This window comes from Perognathus longimembris, chromosome 1 (assembly GCF_023159225.1).
Source record: "Perognathus longimembris pacificus isolate PPM17 chromosome 1, ASM2315922v1, whole genome shotgun sequence".
In the NCBI taxonomy this organism is placed as follows: domain Eukaryota; kingdom Metazoa; phylum Chordata; class Mammalia; order Rodentia; family Heteromyidae; genus Perognathus; species Perognathus longimembris.
In genome coordinates, this window is record NC_063161.1 from 19810285 (window position 1) to 19818598 (window position 8314).

An 8314-nucleotide genomic window follows, 5' to 3' on the forward strand; every position below is an offset into this window, starting at 1 on the left:
TGACTACATCCTGGTATTACCCAGTGGTATGTGACCAATTTGTTCTGTCTCCACCACTCAGCGGCTGTTCTGTGTAGTGGCTCAGCTTTCAGGAAGGCTTCCTCCATTCCACGAATAAAAGTGGCAGTGCTTCCTTCCATTGTCACCAGCTTAGCACCTTTGGCAGAAAGTGAATCTTTCCTAGTAGATCCATCAGAAACCTGGAACTGAGTGTCACAGGCTTGGTCACCTACTCAATAATAATAGTGAACACTCAATTAACACTTATTATGTGTCAACTCAATGCTTAAACATCCCCCAAATATGACACCATGGCATACTGCATGCACTACCTCCCCTCGCCCCCCCACCACCAATTTTTAAAATGAGCATCTTTACACAAAAGGGTTTCAGTTCAACAAACCAGTTTAGAAGCACAGTGCATCTTGGTCAATATCACCCTTCCACCATACTCCCCTATCTTTCCCAACATACTGCATGTTTTGACCTGCAGGAATTTAAGGAAAACAGCAAGAGCAGGAAGGGCAGGCTAGGCTTCCCTCTGCTCTTCTGCCCTGAAGCACGTCACAAGTTTCTCATGTGAAAAGTGACCAGACCACTCTCTACCCAGAGGAAAGGCACATGTTTATCACTGAAGATAAAGGAACACAGAAAAGAATCCAAACAGGCCTTGCTGCTTTCCCCAAATTGCCTATGCTTACCCCATACCCTTTGCCTCTGTGTTATTTCTCCCCAGCTACTCACTCTTCATCAAGCCATTTTTAAAAATACTCAGGCCTGATTAGGACCTGATCATGGCTTAGTTTGTCTTATGTTACTGGATCCCTAGTCAATAATCCTAAAGAGAGTAGATTTTCCCTATCAACACCACGTATAGATTAAAAAAAAAAAATAGAAGCACACAGAAACTAAGTGACATATCCAGATAAATGCAGTAGAATTGGAGCTTCTGGAATTTCACTCGAGTAGTCTTCTTTATGATCTTGGTCTTAAATGCTGTTCTGCCTGTGGTCCCTGGAGCCAAGAGAAAGGAATATGGAGAGGAGCCAGTCCTGGAGCAGATCCAGTGTTTGCAGCTTGTTCTATCCTGACTCCCAGGGTTCTCTACACCCTTGAGAATAGTGGAATAGATGTGCAAATGCCTATGTGTGCATAATCAATATAGAAAATACCTCATGTTTGTATAATATTGACATAAGATGCATACCAGATGTATCTGGATGATATCTATTGTTACTGAATCTTAGGAAGCAGGTTCATGATTGCCTTTAGCCACACAATATAGCTGTTTCTCTATAATAGCTAATGTCACCCTGATCATGGCCATTTGGAGAAGAGGCCTCAGAGTTCGTCAGTTTGACTTGAGATTCCTTTTTTTTTTTTTTTTTTTGCCAGTCCTGAGCCATGAACTCAGGGCCTGAGCACTGTCCCTGGCTTCTTTTGGCTTAAGGCTAGCACTCTGCCACTTGAACCACAGCACCGCTTCTGGCCATTTTCTATACATGTGGTGCTGAGGAATTGAACCCAGGGCTTCAAGTATACAAGGCAAGCATTCTTGCCACTAGACCATATTCCCAGCCCTAGACTCGAGATTCTTGACCCCAATCAACAGAATCGTGTTAAGATCCTGGCCTGTTTTAAGATTATACTAGTACACAGCTGAGGGGAGGGAGTGGGGGGGGCATTCAGTGCTTCAATAGCAGCAAGAAGTAAAGAGAAACTTCTCCCTCAAGGAATCATAATGGACACCCCCATTATTGTGGAATCCAAAGATGGAGCTTACTGTGAACCTTAATATCAAATAAGGAAGACACGCAGATTTGGAGAATTGGAAGTTTTTAAGTCTTTTTTTTCTGGTGAGAATCAACTTAGGTTGGTATTCCTAAAGTATCACTTATGTGTTTGTCAGGGTGTGGTTCATTGGACCACTGACAGCAGAATCACCCATGATGATCTTTGTTTATATAATCCCCTGTGGTGGGCACAAGAACCTGAATTTATTCAATACTTAAGGGATTTTTAAGTGACTGGTAGAAATTGGCTAGGTTTTAAGAAGTAAGACCTTGTTAGTCTTAAGTTTAATCAGAGGCAGCATTCATAGAAGGCAACTTTTTTTTATTTTATTTTTTTGCCAGTCCTGGGCCTTGGACTCAGGGCCTGAGCACCGTCTGAGCACCGTCCCTGGCTTCTCTTTGCTCAAGGCTAGCACTCTGCCACTTGAGCCACTGCGCCACTTCTGGATTTTCTATATATGTGGTGCTGGGGAATCGAACCCAGGGCTTCATGTATACGAGGCAAGCACTCTTGCCACTAAGCCATATTCCCAGCCCAGAAGGCAACCTCTATTGGAAAGGGAAAGAGAGGCCTCAGTATCTCAGACACCGCCACATTTGCAGCAGCTTTGTTAGGTGATCACTCTAGTATTTATATCAATTCAAGGCCTATTGCTTTCACTTGGCTTTTTTGCTGTAGGCTGACTCTCTACCATTTGTATCATGTTTTCACTTCTTCCTTTTTTGCTGGCTAATTGTAGACTGGCTTTGAACCATGCTCCTCAGATCTCAGCCTCCCGAGTAGGTAGGATTATAGACATGGGCCACCAGAGCCCAGCTTGTCTGTCCATCCTTATTTCAGCGATGTTAGTATCTATATTCACTGCTAGCTCTGTAGAGCAGAAAAGAGTAGCACTATAATAAACACCTGTAAAGAAATTTTCAGCTTAATAACTTGCTTCCAGAAACAATAAACCATGACTTGCCAACAGCAACAACAGTAACAATAATAGTAATTATTAAATAGCAAGAGCTAGCCTTTATTGAGTGCTCTATAGGAAGCGTGTTGCTGGCATTGTCTCCTCCTAGTCACCCTGTGACTGGCTACGTGCTAATATTATCTCCACTTTCTGACAAAAAGACTGAGGAACAGACATTAAGTACTTCGTTCCAGATCACAAAACTCAGGGCACAGTGGAGCCTTACACACGCCAAGTCCATTTAGTACAAGGGCCCATTTGATGTCAACCTTTGAGCTTTGTTGTCTTATTCTCTCAATAAGAGTATATTATTCTCCAGGAGATTAAAAACAAAAGGTCTAAAGAACCATTGACTGTAGCAAACATACATTTATTATAAATGGAAAGAAGAGAGCTAGGTCTCTGCCATCCTAAGAGATGTAGCAGCTATGCTGAGCCAGGCTTTGATGAGTCACCCAAATGAACAAACAGTGGCTCAGGGGTTCTGTGGCTCCATTAATGCTTCTGGAAAGAGTCAAGGGTCAGATTTCTCCTACTTCCCTGAGTTTGGATCCTTGATGTTTATAAGGCCATTTTAATTGCTGCTCTTGACCTGACCCTGAAAGTCTATTTTTCTGGGTTAAGAATAGAGAGAGACAGCATGCCTGAAAGACAGCCACAGTGATCGGTCTATAAATGCACAAAACCACATCAGAGCTTTCTTTGGCTCAAATTCAAGTGTCAATCTTAGGCTACACTGTCAATGAATATAACTGGATGTTCAAAGGTATGTGTGACCAGAATCACAGAGCCGATAAAACACACAAATTCTTATGATATAAAGCAAGGAGTAGGATTTGGGAGTCTGGGATCAAACTGCCCGGCCCAAGCCCAATGCCAGTAGCTCCCCTTGCCTGGCCTCAATTTTCCCAACTATCAAAACACAACAATTTCATGTTTTCATGGAATATCATGGAGATGAAATCAACTTAAATGTATAAAGTATTTCACAGTCCAGTAGTATGCACTGTCAATCAGTAATTCCTGTAATTAATTAAATCATTGTTTTAAACAAAATATTCTTTGTTGAGATAAGGGAAATACTACTTGCAACAATCAAGGAAGTTGGGTCGATGTGGACACAAATAGAGCCAGGTACTGGTGGCTCATGTCTGTAATCGTAGCTACTCAGGAGGCTGTGGTCTGAGGATTATGGTTTGAAACCAGCCATTATAAGAAAGTTCATGTGATTTTTATCTCCAGTTAAGCAGCAGAATGACAGAAGTGAAGCTGTAGCTGAAGTGGTAGAGTGCTAGCCTTGAGCACAAAAACTCAGGGAATCACTCTGGCCCTGAGTTCAAGCCCTAGGACTTGCACTTAAAAAGAAAAAGGGAGAACATTTATGGGAGGGAGATTATTCCATCCAGCTGGGATACATGGAGAAACATGAGGCCTTGAGAGGCAGGTATAGGTGGGGAACGATGAGCAATACAGCATGACAAAGTTGGGGTTTGGGAAGGGGTAAGAGAGCTCCAGAAGAGGAGGGGGAGAATCTAGTCAGAGAGACTTGTGGAAGGTCCCAGATGATGATCATATTAATCCATACTCCACTAGTCCACACTTTGGTTTAGATGCTGAATATCCACTTAAGAAAATCCACACTCTTATTTTGCATTTATAATACTTGTGGCCCTAGCCAGGGCTGACTTGGAGACAAGAAGAATTCCCTGGAGTTTTAGGAGACTTACAGTGCTGGTTTGGAAGTGACTGGCATTGGAAAGCTCAAGACCCCAGGTTCAGACCTTGGGAATGGAGAGGGTGAGAAAAAGAAAAGGAGGACAACCAATCCTGTGGAGAGATAGAAGAGGGTGCCCCAGATGGCTGTACTGATCTAGCCATTTTAGCTGTGATCTGCTTGGAAGTGGTATTAATTTATTACAGAGACTCTGGGAACCCAGAATGTTACATAAGTGAAGCATCTGATGCATTTGGTCTCTGTAACCCTTAATCCTTCATCTCCACCCCCATTTGTCATATGCAGCCAGGACTTGACTGTATGACAATTAATAGAGAATTGAAAAGTCATCCCCTAATGCTTCTCTTTTGCTTTTGTCCCTCTAGCTGGAGAAGACCATCTCCAATTTTCCATAAGGAATGGATTGGGAGCTGGACAGGGCAGGAGACATGTACAGTCTTGTCCTGTTCTTAAGGCCAGGTGTAGGAAGCATCTAGGGAGCCTTGAAGCTCAGCTGATGTGTAATTAGACTGGCTGTACTGGTTTTTCTTTTGTTAGTGAATGCATGAGGCCAGAAACACCTCTGGAGCAAGACTTGCTTTCGGAATTGGTAAGTTGTTAGATCCAGAGCAAAGTGGAAACATTTGAGTCTGAGTATTTTCAGAGAGCAGACATGGCCAGTTGCTTAGGCCTAGGTTAGCCTGATTCACAATAAGTCTGCTTCAACACGAACTAGTTGTACTAAAGACAGGTAAATATGCAAGTCTCCATAAACATAGGATTTTTTTTTGAGGCAGTGTCTTGTTTCACAGCCCAGGCTGGTCCCAAATTTTCAATCCTCCTGCCTCAGCCTCCCTAGGCTGGCATTATAGGCACCTAAATATATGTTGAGATCATTAATTTTGTTCTTAAATCTTGAATCAATTGCTGAATGCTTACAAGCATATCTAAGAAGGTTTCCAGGGTGTGTGCCCAGTGTGTCTTTTAAAGCTTAGTCACAGTGAACATTTGAAACACCTTGCATTCAGATAAAGCACTCTGACTGCTTCCACATCATCTGATTCTGCCCAGATCCAAGAAAGACATTATCACCCCGACTTATGAAAAGGAGCAGCATGCAAAAGTTGCCAGAGCAGGCAATGCCATTTATCTATATAGGTTCTGAGAATGGATGGCTCACCATGTTGCTACTGAATATTATGGCTTGATCCATTTTTCCCTTTCCCTTCTTCATTTCCCTTCCTCTTCCCCTTCCCCTTCCCTCTCCCTCCCCTACTTTTCCTTCCTATCCCTGTTCTTCCCTCCCCTCCCCTCCTCTCTCTCTCTCTCTCTCTCTCTCTCTCTCTCTCTCTATCTATCTTTGTTTTAGATGGAGTCTTGCTAATATAGCCCAGGCTGGCCTTGAACTTGTGATTCTCTTGCCTCAGCCTTCCCAGTGCTGGGATTACAAGTTTATTCCACCTTGCCTAGCTTATCATTGATTTTTCTACAGCTTCATATTTTTTTCAGCTTCTCAAAAAAAACCCAAAAAACTGGAGTAGGTCATCTTTTTGTTTCCTTGTTATGTTGACCCAATTAATGCACCTTCTCTTCCATAGATTTCTTCATCCACTAGGATGTGACAAACAAATTTTATACATAGCCAAGGAGGTTTTTTCAAAAAACAGAACAAATGAGCAAAAGCCAAATGTCTCTGAAGTAGGAAGTAAGGAAAACAGCTATCCATGCTGATAGCTCCCCACAAGACATGCCACCCAGTGTTCTGAAGGGAGCATAGAATTTTCAGAAATTCAGATTACTTTATTTTCATCTAAAATAAAACTTTCCTTAGACACTACATCCGCCTTTACCTGGGGCCCCATTACCTCTTTTTTCACCTCCTCTTCCCCAGCCAGCTGTGGAGAGCAGTTGGCTTGCTCCCTGTCTTGTTTCCTCTCCTCCCCCCTCTTTTCTGTCTTTTCTAGTCTCAAAGTTTCTGTTGCCAGTGGAAAGTTTCTAGGACACAAGTTGCTTTCTTTAGCAGGTTTTGGTATACATTGTAACCTTGGGAGAGTTACTTCTTTAAATTGTTTGTAAAGAGAGGGCAAGCCTGGCTTCCTCCTGGGATTGCAAGGTCTAGGGGAGAGTGGGAGGTCAGGGAAGCCAGAGACCTGCCACAGTGATTGATTAGCGGATGGGAAACGCTAGCCACTGCCTTACTCACACATTCTGCGCCTGCTTTCTCTGACACTAAATTTTCAGATTTTCCTTTTACACCTTAAATCCTAGAAAGCAGGAAAAGTGGGGTGGGTGATTGCTGCAGATTAAGAATGAGATGATCCCGGAAATCCGCACTGATTGGCTGGAATATTTAACTAAAGACCTCAAGAAAGTGAGGGAGGTACATATAGGATTCCTAGAAATGGATTGTTCCAGTGCTTGGTCATCAGGGTAGGATGCTACTTTGATGGACGCATTTTCTGTCCCAAACTCATTTGCTTTGATCTTTCTCTCCTAGATCATATCTGACTTGAGCTAGCATCTGTGCATCTATGTTTCTCTTCCTTCCAAACTGGTCTCCTGCTGCAATGTCTGTTCTGTATCTCTTGCCTTCCTTAGCTGTCATCTGTCTGCTTCTAACTACACCTGTGTGCCTCCTTAATAGAGCCACATACACCTGTGCTTTTCCGCTGCCCACTGGAAGCCAAGAAGCTGCCCAAGAATCCTTTCTGGAGCATTCTTCCTGCATCCTGGGATCAATATGTGCATATATGTTGCTCTAGTTCCACCAGAAAGAAATATAACACACCAAGTTACCCAGTTCCATCTCAACTTTAGCCAGAGTGATCTAAAACACCAATAATAATAATAAATGTATGATCACAGGACTCCTCTGCTTAGAGCCAGTCAAGATTTTCTAGTTGCCCTGGCAATAAATTCCAGAGGCCCTCATCTAGCCAACCAGACCCTATTCCTTCTGGTACTTGCCTTCTCTCCAGCCTCCTCCCTCACCCATTCCAGATATAGTAGGCTTACTTCCATTTCTCAAGTCTGCACCACTTGCCCCCAGCTGTCTTTCTCTACTTCTTCCACAGAAGAAATTATTTGCTTAGACCACAGTTTCAGTGTCTCATGATCATGTATGTGAGTCCATTTTGTGTTGCTATACCAAAGTATCTGAGTCTGGGTAATGTATTAAGAAAAGAAGTTCGTTTGACTCCATGATCCTGGTAGCTGAAAAGTCCACACAGTATGATACTGGCATCTGGCAAGTGCTCCTTGACCGTGTCACAACCAGGCAGATGTATCACATGACAAGAGAAGAAGAAAGAGATCAGGGAGGGATGAGGTTCATTCATTTATAACAACCAGCTCTCATCAGAAGTAACCCATTCCTTGAGACCAGTGTTAACCCCTTCACCACCCAGTCACATCCTGTTACCTCTCAAAGGACCCACTCCTTTCCAATACTATTACATTTTAATGACCAAGATTCCAGCATATGAGTCTTTGGGATACAAGCCATATCCAAATCATAGCTCTGGGGTATCTTTCCAACTCCTAAATCTGGTGAGATCTCCCTATCAGGTGCCCACTTCACACCCTCCTGTTTCCTTCCTGAGTCCATGCCACAGTGCATTTGTTTCGTGTCTGTTTTCTGCCCAGTGAGGCTCTATTGATGGTCACATTCAGCTGCAATCTCTGCATCCTCTTGGCCCACACTTGACTGAATGCCCTCAATAACAATGGGCAGGCTCCTATTTGGGTTTTGATGTAAATGTTCAGGTGTTTCATAAAATATTTTCCAAGTGAAGACAAAAACTGCTGTTCTCATTGGTTAAGTGATCCATTTTTATCATCAGGGTGAA

The 8314-nt window shown here is 43.0% G+C and overlaps 1 protein-coding gene across 3 annotated transcripts in view; it reads left to right on the forward strand.

Annotated features, from left to right (window-relative positions):
• The window catches only part of Tmcc3 (transmembrane and coiled-coil domain family 3), a 245569-nt gene that overhangs the window by 142763 nt on the left and 94492 nt on the right, over positions 1-8314 (forward strand). The gene's annotated exons all lie outside the window — the stretch shown is intronic.